Source organism: Leopardus geoffroyi, chromosome A1 (assembly GCF_018350155.1).
Source record: "Leopardus geoffroyi isolate Oge1 chromosome A1, O.geoffroyi_Oge1_pat1.0, whole genome shotgun sequence".
NCBI classification, from domain to species: Eukaryota; Metazoa; Chordata; class Mammalia; order Carnivora; family Felidae; genus Leopardus; species Leopardus geoffroyi.
The window spans coordinates 27,198,621-27,213,787 of record NC_059326.1 but is presented as its reverse complement, the minus strand read 5'-3'; the positions used below and the strand labels follow the sequence as shown (position 1 = coordinate 27,213,787).

Here is a 15,167-nt window from a genome sequence, read left to right as displayed (position 1 = left end):
ACCTAATTCATCTTTGTGTTCTCAAAACCCTGCAGAGCCCTTAGCCCATGGTAAATGCTTTTTTAAAAAGTTCACTGAATAATTGAACAAATAAACGAAGTCTAGTTTAGAAATGTGACGGTGCCTAATTACTGACTGCTCCCCTAGCTTAGTGATCTGATTTCATCACAATGACCCTGGACAATACCCACCTTTTACTAATTCTCCTGTAGTAGGTCAGAACAACTTCTAGAGCCACTCCCCAGCAACCTTCGCTGGAAGGTTCTTCACTGGTATTGTCTCTGGTTATTTTTTATATTCTTTTAAATACAATGGTCACCCTGCACATACACGGTATCTTAATGTTCCAATTATCTTACTAGCAAGTTACCTAAAGTAAAAGGCAGTTGTTTTTTGTTTTGTTTTGTTTACAGAATTTCACAATTACAGTTTATTTAAGTTCTTAAAAGTTCTATGACACCACTGCTATGGTCTGAATGTTCGTGCCTCTCCAAAATTTGTTAAGTTGAAACCTGATGCTCAATGTGATGGTATTAAGAGGTGGGGCCTCTGCGAGGTGACTGGGTCACGAAAGGCAAGGCTCTCATGAGTGAGATTAGTGCCCTCATCAAAGGAAGATCCATTGCTCCTCTGCCATGGGAGGTTACAGTGAAAAGACAATAGAGAATGGGCCCTCACTACACACAGAATTTGCCAGTGCCTTGATCTTGGGCTGTCCAGCCTCCAGAACGGTGAGGTTGTTCATAAGCCAGCCAATGTTACGGTATTTGTACTACAGCAGCTTACGCAGACTAAAATAATTTCTAACAAATACTGACTTATCTCCTATGTGTAAGAAACTAGCTGGGTGGGGCCTAAAATTGTAAGACATCATCTTGCCTTTCATGGGGCTTTTTAGGTCAAAGAAATGACAGCAAGCAGAATGCTCTGTGGGCAGGAAGAGGCCAGGGCCAGGGTCAAAGAAAAGGCAGGGACGAAGCAGGCTCTGTGTCAGGAACCAAGTAATCATAGCAGCAGGTTTACCCAGGGCACCAACTGTCACTCTTTAAAGGCAATCCTTGGGGCGCCTGGGTGGCGCAGTCGGTTAAGCGTCCGACTTCAGCCAGGTCACGATCTCGCGGTCCGTGAGTTCGAGCCCCGCGTCGGGCTCTGGGCTGATGGCTCAGAGCCTGGAGCCTGTTTCCGATTCTGTGTCTCCCTCTCTCTCTGCCCCTCCCCCGTTCATGCTCTGTCTCTCTCTGTCCCAAAAATAAATAAATGTTGAAAAAAAAAAAAAAATTAAAGGCAATGCTTTCATGAACTCTCTTCCTCTTCAGACATCAGGATCAAAACAAAACAAAACAAAACAAACAAATAAACAAACACCCAACAATTTATTAAGCTAAGACAGCTAATAAATATTTTAAGCTGTGAAAACTCTTCAGTGTGGCATTTTTGTATTGGATAATAAAGGAAAAATCTGACCTGGCGAAAGCAGAGTTGTGAGAATCACCCCAGAGGAGCCCCAAATGGCCAACTGCTTTAGCAAACACCTTAGAAGATGAACAATGACAATGGACCACATGTAAAGGTGAAGGGCACAGCTATAACATATATATAACATATAACACATATAACATGGCAGAGTTTCATGCTTTCCCAAAGATCATCTCCAACTGTGTGTAACTGCATGTACCCATTCTTTAGAGATTTAGTTTTTTTTGTTTTTTTTTAATTCTTTTCTTAACATTTTATTTATTTTTGAGAGACAGAGTGAGACAGAGCACAAGTTGGGGAGGGGCAGAGAGGGAGACACAGAATCGAAAGCAGGCTCTGAGCTGTCAGCACGGAGCCTGACGTGGGGCTCAAACCCACAAACCGCGAGATCATGACCTGAGCCGAAGTCGGATGCTCAACTGACTGAGCCACCCAGGTGCCCCTAGAGATTTAGTTTTAAAGATCTAGCATAAGAATTCTAAACTACCATATTTCTTTTCACAGACACGTTATAAGATACCATCACAATATCTGAACTTGAGTCAAAATTAAATGACTTTCTCCAATTCGGAAACCTACATTTTCTCCCCTTTATTATCTATCTGCAGAGGGTTTTGGCATCATTTCTAAATTCAACGGATCTTCCCTACTTAAAACAAAAAAACAAACAAAAAAAAATAACACGTGATATAAATTCAGAGAGTTAAAATATAAAGGCTGAACCTATTAGCCACACCTTAGAAAGAATGCAGTCACTCCCTTTCTCTCACTTATAATCCTCCCAGGGAAGGGAAAGGGAGGGAAAACCAGCTTACTGGTTACCTTATTTATTTTCTACAACCCTGTGATAGGTTTGACTACCTTCCTTTTCACAGATGAAGGAAGTGAGGCTAGATTGCCCAAGGACACAGAGCTAGTATGTGCTGGAATTAGGACTCACACCCCACTGTGAGTCCAAAAACTCTCATGTCCTTGTTCACGAGAATGGAAGCCAATGCTTGGTGGATGGTGTTAGAGAGGAAGCAAAAGAGGGATGTAGAGATTCGCCATAAGGCTTCAAATTATACCTATCCGATGCTGCTTCTAAAAACAGAGTTTGATGTCAAGTGTCTCACTGTAGAAAAACATAACTACTCAGATGATTTGGCTGTCTGGAATTACCCAGGCTGGCAGACGCGGAGAGAAGGTGGGTCTCCTTCAGAAGAACCCACTCCTTCACTCTGTCGCCCCTCATTGATATCCAGCGATAGAAACAATAGCTCGCTGAATGGGAAGGAGGGAAGGAAGGAGAGAGAGAGGAGGATAGGAGGGAAGGAAACTCTTGTGTATAAACTTCTAGGAATTTGGCCATGCATATACGCTTTGCCAGAGACATTTTTCCTTAGCAAAGGGAAACATGAGAACATGTCACTATTTTCGACGCGAACCCCAGAATAGCATGCTCTGGTCCACTCTTTCCTTTGGAGCTGACTTTTGTCTCCACCTTTTGCAGGAAGCACACTGACTAGTACAGGCACACTGTCTGGAAACAGGCTTTTTTCCTCTAAGAGAACAACGAAATTCCATGTTTGATAGGTACATTCTGAAAGACACAAGCTGATAAACTCTAATGTTTTACCGACATGAGCAACTGAAAAATGAGACATTTGCCATCGATTTTAGAACAGCGTGATATCCACCCTTAGGAGGCATATTTGCCTCCTAACCTGACGAGATGAGGCACAGTGTGGAGGACTATACCAGCTTTGCAGAGAAGCAGTCCGATCGTCCAGAGACTGCCGCCAGAGGCTCATCTCACTTTGCTTAACAACTGACCTGGGGCCAGTGCTCCAAATCCCAATTGGGGGGTGGGGGTGACTGTGCCCAACTTCTCTTCCCCAGGACACCTGCGATTCTCCTCACCCCACGAGGGAGGCTGGAAAGTTTCTCTTAGCCCTATACAGCTTGAACACAAATTAAATTGTTTGGTGCCGGAGGAGGGCTTTGTTCCTGAGCCCTAGAAGGCACTCTCATGCCCCGGCCCCCTAAAAAGGAAGGATGAATGAACAGGGAAGCCCTAAGCAGACTCTGCAGGTTACCAAGGGGGGGCTAAGTACACCTGTGACCTGTAGGTCCGGCCCGCACCAGAAGGTACTTTGCCCTAAAAAGCCATTGTTTGGAGCAAACGTGAACAGGAGTTTGAGTAGAAAGGCTGAAAACATACACTTTCCACTACCACATTTATACTGCGTTGTAAGGGTTCCTTTGTAAGCCTAACTCCTCTACGAGGCTAGGAGCTCCCTGAGTCTGGGACTGTGTCCTCAAGGCCTTAGCCACTGTTGGGATGACAGTGAAAGTCACACCATGCTTGTTGAATATGAGAAAAAAAATAAATGCTACAAACGCAAAGAGGGCTGCCCCCAAATGATAACGTAAGTTTGAAAGCTGATGTGGCACTGAAGTATTTACGAGAGAGAGCACAGAGACTGACTGTATGGAATCATCAGCGGCATCAAATCCTAAGTATCTGACGATCTGGAGAGCAGAGTATTTGAGCACAACCGTGGACGTCAAGATGGGTCTAGAGATTGCTGCTCGTTGACATATACCTCTCAGTGTGACGTATGAGGGAAAACTATTTAGAAATAGGGAAATTGAAAAAAAAATGAGCCTTGCACTAACTAGATTCAGATAATTCAGTATTTTCACCCCTAAACCGCAGAGATCTAGATTACTAGGGAATAGCAATTGTTTCGAATGAAATCTCACTCTGGGTGAGCTAGTTAGTGTTAGCTTAATGAGTTTTTTGTGTACTAGGCTGAATAAAAAAAAAAAGCGTATTAGTCGCTTCATACAAATATGGTTGATGAATTACTCGTAAGGAAGGCAAATAATCCCTAGTCCTTTTTCATAATTCTCTTATTTCAAAATACAGAAGTTTACCCTTAAGCATGTAGAATCTTTGATGACGATATAGGCCCAGATAAATGAAGTGATCTGCTCAAGTCACATGGCTAATTAATGATGAAGTGTAAGATCAGAATGTAGGTCTTGCAACCCCGTGTCTGCCATAATTTCCACCACATTAGTGGTTTTCAATTCGCGTCCTGCAGATCCTGCTGGCACCCCGGACAGGGCATGAGGGCTTGAAGGGCACTGTTCCACTGTTGGTCTCATGCTTTCTGTTCAGGTAGGCACACTGGACTTTAGCGCATAGGTATCCAGATTTGTGGATTTCATGCCAGTAAAAAAAACCCCAAAAAACTATATACAATTACCATCATGTCATAAGAGAAGGGATATTTTATGTACACATTGAAAAAATTTTTAAGAAGAGATATTTTAATGCAAAAGACTTTTGGAAGGACAGAATCCCAAAATAAATGGAGATTCTTTTTTTTAATGTTTATTATGTATTTTTGAGAGAGAGAGAGAGAGGGACAGAGTACAAGCGGGGGAGGGGCAAGGAGAGAGGGAGACACAGAATCCAAGGCAGGTTCCAGGTCCCGAGTTGTCAGCACAGAGCCCAACACAGGGCTCGAACCCAGGAACCGTGAGATCATGATCTGACCTGAAGTCGGATGCTTAACTGACTGAGCCACCCAGGCGCCCCAAATGGAGATTCTTGATAAAGCACAACACTACCCCACCTTGTCCTCATTTCTTAAGGATCACAGAAAAAAGCCGGTACGGAAAGTCACTGTTCTGTGGACCTGAATTTGGGAAGCAATTGTTTTATGGAAAGAACATAGAATTTGGGTCTTAAACACATCATAGTTATGGGGCATCCTCAGGTGAGTCATTTTGATCTCTGTCTTCTATCCGCAAAGTTCAGTAACTCCTCACCCACCCACTGCTAGGTTTATTCCTCCACCAAAGAATTGAGTTTGGTTATTCTCATAATGTGGCCTCAGGACTCCCTGCAACAGAGCCATCTGAGGTACATATTACAAGCCCAAGTTCCTTGGCCCCACCCTGGGTGCATTTCTCGGGAATGGGGTCTAATTCTAAGGAAACCCAGGTTCTTATTTTTCAAATGATGGTTGATAATATCTGCCCTAACCACTGCAGAGTCTGGTGGTAAGCCTAACTCCTCTACTAGGCTAGGAGCTCCCTGGATAGAATTCCTTTGAGAATCCACAGCAGCTGTAAAAGTGGAAATGAGAACAGGAAAAAAACAAGAGCAAGAACGACAAGAGTGAAGAGAGTATCTGAAGAAGTCAAATCACTCATTTTGTCACAGTCTGTATTCTCATCCTATGAACAGGGGTGGTGAACACGACTGGTGACTTTCTAACCCTCTTTTAGAAGCTAAACTATTTTCAAGCAATATCTTTTAAAAAACAATTTAAGGTTTATCTATTTCTGAGACTGAGACAGAGCATGAGTAGGGGAGGGGCAGAGAGAGAGGGAGACACAGAATCCGAAGCAGGCTCCAGGCCCTGAGCTGTCAGCACAGAGCCTGACGCGGGGCTCGAACTCACAAACTGTGAGATCGTGACCTGAGCCGAAGTCAGTTGCTCAACCGACTGAGCCACCCAGGCGCTCTTCAAGCAATATCTTTCTTTTTTTTTTTTTTTTTTTTTTTTTTTTAACGTTTATTTATTTTTGGGACAGAGAGAGACAGAGCATGAACGGGGGAGGGGCAGAGAGAGAGGGAGACACAAAGTCGGAAACAGGCTCCAGGCTCCGAGCCATCAGCCCAGAGCCCGACGCGGGGCTCGAACTCCCGGACCGCGAGATCGTGACCTGGCTGAAGTCGGACGCTTAACCGACTGCGCCACCCAGGCGCCCCAAGCAATATCTTTCAATGAAGCATCATCTTTAGATAAATACAGAGTTGCCCTGATGGACGTGACCAGGCACCCTGTCCCTTCAGCATCCCCTCTCAGATACCAGTAGCCTCTGAGGTCCCCCACAGTAGATGATAACAGAATGATTTGATCTTTGAGGCATCATTCTGGCTCCAGAGAAGGTAAATCTAACCATCAAGCACCAGTCATCAACCAATGCCCCTGGTGTGACTATCATCAGCATAATCAGAAGATACTACCCTTAACTTAAAAAAAAAAAATCCATTACTGTTCTTAAGGCAGAGGTTCTAGCCAAGTAAACCGTCTCCTTTCTTTCTTCATAGGACCTATGGAATCTGTCTCTTACTTTCCATCCTCCATGGCCACAGCCACAGTATAAATCTCTAGAAACTATCTGAGACACTCAGATAGTTTTGTAAACTTCCTGGTGTTTTCTTTCTTCATGTATAAATGTATATGTTATGTCTCAATTTTTGTGCTTTAAGTAAAAATGACATTTTCACACAAAAACAAAAACAAAAAGCCAAGATGGCGGCCACCATAAAGAAGATGGCTGTGGAAGTTGTCAATGTTACTTTTGAAGATCAACAAAAGATAAACAAATTGGCACGGAATGCAAGTAGAATCACAGAGCTGAAAGAGGAAATAGAAGTAAAAAAGAAACAACTCCAAAACTTAGGAGATGCTTGTAAGGACATCATGCTTGCGGATGATGATTGCTTAATGATACCCTATCAAATTGGGATGTTTTCATTAGCCATTCTCAAGAAGAAACACAGGAAATGTTAGAAGAAGCAAAGAAAAATTTGCAAGAAGAAATTGATCCCCTAGAAGCCAGAGTGGAATCAACTCAGGGGGCGTTAGCAGATTTGAAAGTTCAGTTATACGCAAAATTCGGGAGCAACATAAACCTCGAAGCTGATGACAGTTAAACATTTTATAATACTTTTTTAAAATGTGTTTAATAAACTTGAATATCGTTTAAAACGACAATTTCCCTTCTTCAAATGACATGGAAAGCAAAACTTTCTCTTTTTAAATTTTTCATGTATTGAATGGAAACTTGCCTATTTTCACCTGTCTTGCTTATTTATTTTATGTTTTTAACAGAAGAGAGTATTCATCTATGTATTTTGCATAACTATTCTATCAAGTGTAGGGGCTTTACGTTATGTTATTAAAATTGGTTAAGCAACAACAAAAAAAGGCTGTCCCGGCCTTCAGACCCCTTTAGTTAACTGCAAGCCTTCTTTCTAACTCCTTGTCTTGTCACAAATCCAACTGTGATCAGGTTTCTGTTCCTATCCCTACAGTCCTCACAGGGATCCTTCAAACTCATCACCTGCCAAACTGCTCACATTCTCTGGCTGCTTTCGTTGACGAGCACATTTGTCTAGGGCTCTTGCTGAACAATCAGGCTCCAACCTCTTGTTCCCCACCCTTGACATGTATTTCACTCAGTGCCCCCATCTCGGTGGACAGAAGATTCCACCGTTCACCTAGGTGTTGAGGTCAAATCTTTGGATTCGTTCCTGACACATTTGCTCTCCTCACGTCCTATTCAGCCTGAGTCCTGTCACAGCCACGAAAGAATGGCCACTTTTCTTCCCCCGGGCTCAGCTCACTCCGCTCCAGCTTCCTGGATTGCTTGCTGTTCAGGCACATCAAGCACATTCCAGTTTGTCCATCTTGGGTCCTCTACCTGGAATACTACCCCCCCCCCCCCCCCCCGCCCCACACACACATATATCTGCATGGATACAATCGTTCTTTTCATTCAGGTTTCTGTTTGAATGTCATCTCTTCATAGAGGTCTTACCTAACCACCCTATTTAAAACGGTCCTTCCAGGGGCGCCTGGGTGGTTCAGTAGGTTGAGCGTCCAACTTCAGCTTAGGTCATGCATGATCTCACGGTTTGTGAGCTCGTGCCCCGCATCGGCCTTGCTGCTGTCAGCATAGATCCCACTTCCGATCCTCTGTCCCCCTCTCTGCCCCTACCCTACTTGTGTGTGCGTGTGCTCTCTCTCTCTCTCAAACATAAATAAAACATTTTAAAGAATTTAAAAAATGGTGCTTCCATTGCTCTATCTTTACCCTGATTTATTTATTTTTTTCATAATATGACCACCTGAAATTCAATTATATACACTTTCGTTGATATGTTTACTATCTGGTTCTGTTCTCCTGAGATATTCAGCCACACGAGTTCTGAACTGTAACTGTGTTTTTAACCCAGTATCCCCAGTGTTAAGAATCATACAGACTCTTAGAAGGCGTCTGATCAATACTAGGAAGGAAAGAAAGGGAAAAATTTGATTTTGTTCTCAAAGCCCTCATTTCATCAACTACCCTTTTACACTTAATGTCAACGTACATTGACATATTTAAAAAATTTAATTGCGGTAAAATACACATGAAATTTACTGTCTTAACCATTTTCGAGTGTATAGTTCAGGGGCATTCACATTGTTGTGCAACCATCACCATCCTCTATCTCCAAAACTCTTCTCATTTTGCAAAACTAAAACTTTGTACCTATTAGAGAACAACTCCCCATTTCTCCCATCTCTAGTCCCTGGAAACCACTATTGTACCTTCTGTTTCTGTGAAGTCGACGATCTAGGTATCTCAGACAGATGGAATCCCACAGTATTTGTCTTTTTTGTGACTGGCTTATTTCACTTAGCATAATGTCCTCGAGGTTCATCCGCGTTGTAGCATGTAGCTCGGTGTCAGAACTTCCTTCCTTTTTAAGGCTGAATGATACCGCATTTGTATGTATATACCACGTTTTGTTTACACATTTGCCCATCAACTGGACAACTGGGTTGCTTCTGCCTTTTGGCTATTTTGAATCACGCTGCTGTGAAAATGAGTGTACAAATATCTCTTTGAGACCCTGCTTTAAATTCTTTTGGACACGTACCCAGACATAGAATTGCTGGATCATATGGTAATTCTATTTTTACTTTTTTTGAGCATCTGCCATGCTGTTTTCCATAGCAGCTGCATCATTTTGTATTCCTACCAGCAGTGAACAAGTGTTCCAATTCCTCCCCATCCTCACCAATACTTGTCATTTTCTGTTTTTTGGATAGTAGTCATCCTAAGGGGTGTGAGGATGTAGTTCATTTGGCTTTGATTTGCATTTCTCTCATGAATAGTGATATTGAGCATCTTTCACATACCTGTTGGCCATTTGCATGTCTTTTCCGGAGAAAGGTCTACTCAAGTCCTTCGCCCATTTTTGAAGTTTTGGGTTGTTTGTTTCTTACTGTTGCTGTTGAGCTGTAGGAGTTCTTTGTATATTCTGGGTATTAATCCTTTATGATAGATGTATGATTTATAAATTACTTTCTCTCAATCAGGGGGTTGCTAAATACTGTATATTTTTAATTCCTTGAGTTGGTTGGTGTCCTCTTAACCCGTCCATAATTTATTTTGGAGGGTCTACTCCTAGAGAAGAGAGATGGTGCCTCGGTTTGACCCGTGCAATTCTTAGCAAACAAGGCTGTCTATGTAGGCTTTCTGAGGAGGATTACAAAACGATGCAGGATACTATTTGGTATCGCTTTTCGTTCAATAGTGGCCAACAAATGAAAGTACGACTGTTAATTAAAAGCACATAATGTTGCCCGATTATGAATAAAATGTCCCAGCTCACTAGAGCATAATTCCTACAGCATTAGTGGAGAATTAACTAGCTTTATTAAAGACTTGGAGGACTAGTCACTTTTTCATCATCCTTTAATTAAAACCTCTACATCTTGCACTTGAAAGCCTTTGTCTCTTACCCATTATTTTCATTCTTTATTCTGTCTTTAAAAAACGAGGATGAAAAATTTTAAAAAGCACAAAAGTTTTCAAATGAGCTTTTCAGGCTCTGTAATAATAGAAAGGCATAGTTTTCTAAAATATTGAGAAAACATAAGATTTTAATGTTCTCTGAACTAGAAGGCCAAGAAAAAGAAGAAAAGCAGTGTGGTTAGCAGAACGTTTTGGATTTAACGTTCTTTTATAGGCTGAAAGAAATTTATATGAATATACAATTTCTTTCCACCTCCCTGTTTACACCAGATTAAAGATACCACGGTCCACGGGTACCAGTTCAAAGTCTTATGGCGCAAATCATGCAGTCACAGCACAGCTTACTTTACTTCTTTGTGTGGAATAGTTATTTGCCCTTGGAAAATGGCACAGCAAGGCAGCCTCCCTCAACCTTGGCTCCCCTCCCCTCCCAAAGACCCACACCTGAGTGCTACACACAGTGCTGGATGGACACATACAGACATTCAATAGAAGTTGCTGAAATTAATTAATAATTTAAATCCTATTAGCCAAGATTTGTTGGGTATTATGTGCCAGACTTCCTGCTGTGGGCTTCACAGTCATGATGTCACAATGCCAGAGGCAACTCTTGTCACTTCATGACCATGAAACTATTTATATTCAATTCCATATTTCTCCCCATAAGCTCCCAGTTATGGACTTTTTCTCCTCTAAAAATTCTACTGCATCCTACTTAAGGAAAGGAGAAGTTGCTTGGTATTTTTTATTTTGATTTTGGGACTCCCATCTCTAAATCCTTTTATGCAAGTAGACCTTATTACATAGGTAATTTCAGCCCAGCTGAGAAGAAATCTAGGAACAACATATTTTTTGTTTCATCTTCTGTTACTGAATGTAGCCTGATGCCTTTTGCAAGAAGAAGAAAACTGACATTACGTATGTGATAAAGAATCTGAGTGATAGAAAGCAATAAGAGAGCCAGGTAACTTTCTACACCAGGATTATTATTTGTATGATTAAGATATAAAGACACCTGAATTTATCTTTTCTGTTTATTCTATTTGAATCTCATAAAGTCTATGTCTCTGCTTTCTTCTAAATATTGTTTTCCATATTTCAAACATCTAATTAGGGAAACACAATGCAAAGTGAGATGATACACTATTTGGAAAACCATAAAATTATAGAGTTGATAGACTTCCATTATAATCCAATTTTCATTCTGTCATAATTTTCCAAAAGGGCTTCCTTTGGGGTTGAAACTTTCTAAGCTTGATTTCAGCTCAAAGCGGAGTGTTTTGATTCACCTGAATTTGGAGAAGGAAGACTCAACTCAACCTTTACTCTGCTGATCATATGAATTTCTTTCCTAGCAAAACAGATCAGGCTTAATCTCCTTTGTTTTTTTTTTTTTTTGTTTTGTTTTTTTTTTTTTTGTTTTTTTTTTTTTTTGATGTAGCCTCTGACACATTTCGGGAGCCACTCTCCTTAATTCTTGGGCACTTAACAAAATTATTCCAGTCATGCAAGTGGTACAGAAGATGATGACATAATGATGAGGTCACATTCATTGCCCTGTCTCTGTCCAGTGCTACCTTTTGCACAGTGTATACCCTAGTACAAGCCCATCCTATACATAGGCCTATTGTCTTCCTATAGATAACCTAGAACTGCTGGATCAAATGGAATGTGTATTTTAAACAGTAACATATGCTGCCAAACTATCTTCCAAAAGGACTGAACTAAATTACTATAATTTCACTTCAAGTACGTACATGAGAATATCTATTTCCCATATTCACCAACAATGACATTACCATTCTCTTGGATAAAACTTTCTTCATTGTTATTTTAATATGAAATTCCAAAATTGGTATGAGTCTGCTAACATAATTCTCTTTCTTAGGTCATTTGTTTTTTTTTGTTTTTTTTTTTCAAACAGAAATTTTTTCCTTATCCTAGGAGTTCTGAAATTTCATCAAGATGCACCTAGCTATATGTTATTTTTCTTTCATTGTGCTAGAAGTCTGCCAAGCCATTTAATCTCAAAACACAAAGTCTATCTTCCACTTAGAGAAAATATCTTTTTTTTTTTAAAGTTCATTTATTTATTTGGGGAGAGAGAGAGAGAGAGAGAGCATGCACACACGTGTGTGAATGGAGAGGGGAGCAGAGAGAGAGGGAGAGAGAAAAATCCCAAGCAGTTTCCGCACTATTATGCGGGGCTCGATCCCAGAAACCATGAGATCATGAGCTGAGATGCAATCAAGAGTCAGACGCTTAACCAACTGAGCCATCCTGGTGCCCCCAACCTAACCATTAATGTGGCTGTCGCACTAAGTTGTCCAACCTGGAACACTCTGAGTTTAGATGCCAACAATGCCTCTGACTCAGGATCCCTCTGAATCAATTATTAAAGCTAGGGTGACTCTCCTGTGTGCGTGTTATGTTTTAATATTTATCTAATATTTCAAGTGGCATGTGAGCAAAGGCTACCTTGGAGCAGGCAGGAAATAACTAAACAAAGTATCCTGTGTTCACAGTATCTCAAACAATACCCATCAACTTTCATAAATCACCTGTTTCAATGGAGGTAACAAGCTTGACATAGATATTGTGAAGAACTAAAGTACGTAATCAGAGTAGACAAGATGTCTAGGGGATTTACTCTGTGATAGACAGAAAGAGCAAAATTTCTCCAAAAGAACTAAAGCTGAACAAAGGAAAGGTGCTGCCATTCAATTATTTCTTCCTTATCACTTCTGATAGGAAGCCACCTGGGAGTGACCCTGCAGAGTCTACCTGTGTTAAAGTGCCCTCGTCTAGAGCTCGTCATACAAGTGATGCTAAGAAATGAAAATTATATGGCTTAGCAAAGGGTTGTAGCTGAATGCCAACCAGCAGAAATCCGTCCTGTGTAGACATAATGCAACGCCAGAATCTGAAAACCGTTATCTTTCCATATTAGCCCTGAATTGTATGTGGAATAAACCACATTGAGAATGACTGAAAGTTAAGAGTACAGTTACAGGGACGATCACATTAAACAAAACTGCCTACATTAAAGTATATTTGGCTATTTTTAAACCTTTAGGAATAAACAGAAGCTTGCTAAATGATTAAAATCAAATTAGCATAATTTAGGATCTGAAATTATTAGAGTCGTAATGTAATGACTACATTTCTTTAAACCTAGTTAATGGCAAAACACTGTTACTTCCTTTTAGGAAGAAATTACATTAACTAATATCATTGGATACCATTGAGATTAGCCAGTTCATCTCCATAGGAGCCAAAATTTGTACCAGTAATTAGAATGCTAATACTTTATAGATAATTATGATGAAAGTTTCTTGTCCGCATACAGGAGTAAGAGGGAAAGTGAATTTTCTACCACTCTGTGAAAAACGCTATTCAAAATGTAAATGCAAATAAATAAAAGCTAAGACGAACATAAAATAAAAACAAATCAGCTCTAGAGATCTGTTGTACAATATTGTGGTCGTAGTCAACAATGCTGTATTGTGCACTTAAAAATTTGAGAGGGTAGATCTATGTTACGTGTTCTTACACCACAATAAAATGCTTTAAAAAATAGTATTATTAGAGTAATAGGACCATAGGAGGTTTTGTATTTTGCTTAAATCTTCAAAACATTTGACTTCAAGATGTTAAACACTAAAAGAATAACTTTGTTCCCTTACAAATTACTTTCTGTAGGAGATTCTATGAAATAAACAAAAAGAAGAAAATGAATTACCCATAATTCTTCTATCCTGAGATATGACCATTGTTTAACAGTTTGATATACACTTTCAGGTTTTCCTATTGACTGTATTTTTATTTAAAACATGGGGCATTTCTGTCCCTTTATTACTGAACAATATACTGTGGACTTTTTTCAGCAATTAAAAATGGTCTTCCTTAACACCAATTCTTTTTTTTTTTTTTTTTTTAAATTTTTTTTTTTTTCAACGTTTATTTATTTTTTTGGGGACAGAGAGAGACAGAGCATGAACGGGGGAGGGGCAGAGAGAGAGGGAGACACAGAATCGGAAACAGGCTCCAGGCTCTGAGCCATCAGCCCAGAGCCCGACGCGGGGCTCGAACTCACGGACCGCGAGATCGTGACCTGGCTGAAGTCGGACGCTTAACCGACTGCGCCACCCAGGCGCCCCAACACCAATTCTTAAAGTAGAGACTTCAGACTTTTATGTGTCCCTGAGATCCTTTCTTTGGGTCTGGGAAGTCAAATCTATTTTCATAATAATATTAAAATGTTACTTGCCTTTTTCACCATGTTGACATTTGCACTGGTGAATCAAAAGCAATGGTGGGTTGGGGCATCTGGGTGGCTCAGTTGGTTAAGCGTCCGACTTCAGCTCAGGTCATGATCTCACAGTTCTTGGGTTCGAGTCCCACATTGGGCTCTGCGCTGACAGCTCAGAGCCTGGAGCCTGCTTCAGATTCTGAGTCTCTCTCTCTCTCTCTCTCTCTGCCCCCTCCCACTCACGCTCTCTCTCTCTCTCTCTCTCAAAAATAAATAAACATTTAAAAAAATTTTTTAAAAAAGCAATGGTGGGTAAAACTATTGTAGCCTTAAAAAGAATCCAGGTAGGTTTTGAGTTTGGTGCACTGCAAAGAATCAAATCCATAATTATCCAAAAAGGCTATTAAAATACTCCTCTCTTTATAGTGACATATATATTTGTGGAGCTGGAGTCTTTTTATTCTTCAATTGAAACATATCAGAACACACTGAATAGCAAAGCAGGTATAAGAATCCAAATGTCTTCTCCTAACCCAGTCAAGTAAGATACTAAAGAGATTTGCAAAAATATAAAAGAACACTTACCTTTTAACTACTATTTTTTTAAGAAATACATTTTCCAAAGAGCGTGTTATTCATGTTAACACATAATGTATTTGTTGTTTTTAAATGGATCAGTACATAAACATATTAAAAATTTCTACATAGTTTCTAACATAGTAAATACTGACAGATATAAACCACATGAATAAAAGCTTTTTGGAATCCTCACTAAGTTTTAAGAAGTCTTGAGACCAAAATGTTTGGGAAATGCTGTTTTATAGCAGGATTTTTATCA

General features: G+C 40.4%; 1 protein-coding gene and 1 pseudogene across 11 annotated transcripts in view; one reads left to right on the top strand and one right to left on the bottom strand.

Moving 5' to 3' along the window:
- The window catches only part of ENOX1 (ecto-NOX disulfide-thiol exchanger 1), a 557,584-nt gene that overhangs the window by 301,511 nt on the left and 240,906 nt on the right, over positions 1 to 15,167 (bottom strand). The gene's annotated exons all lie outside the window — the stretch shown is intronic.
- Positions 6,315 to 7,256, top strand: LOC123597912 (annotated as a pseudogene).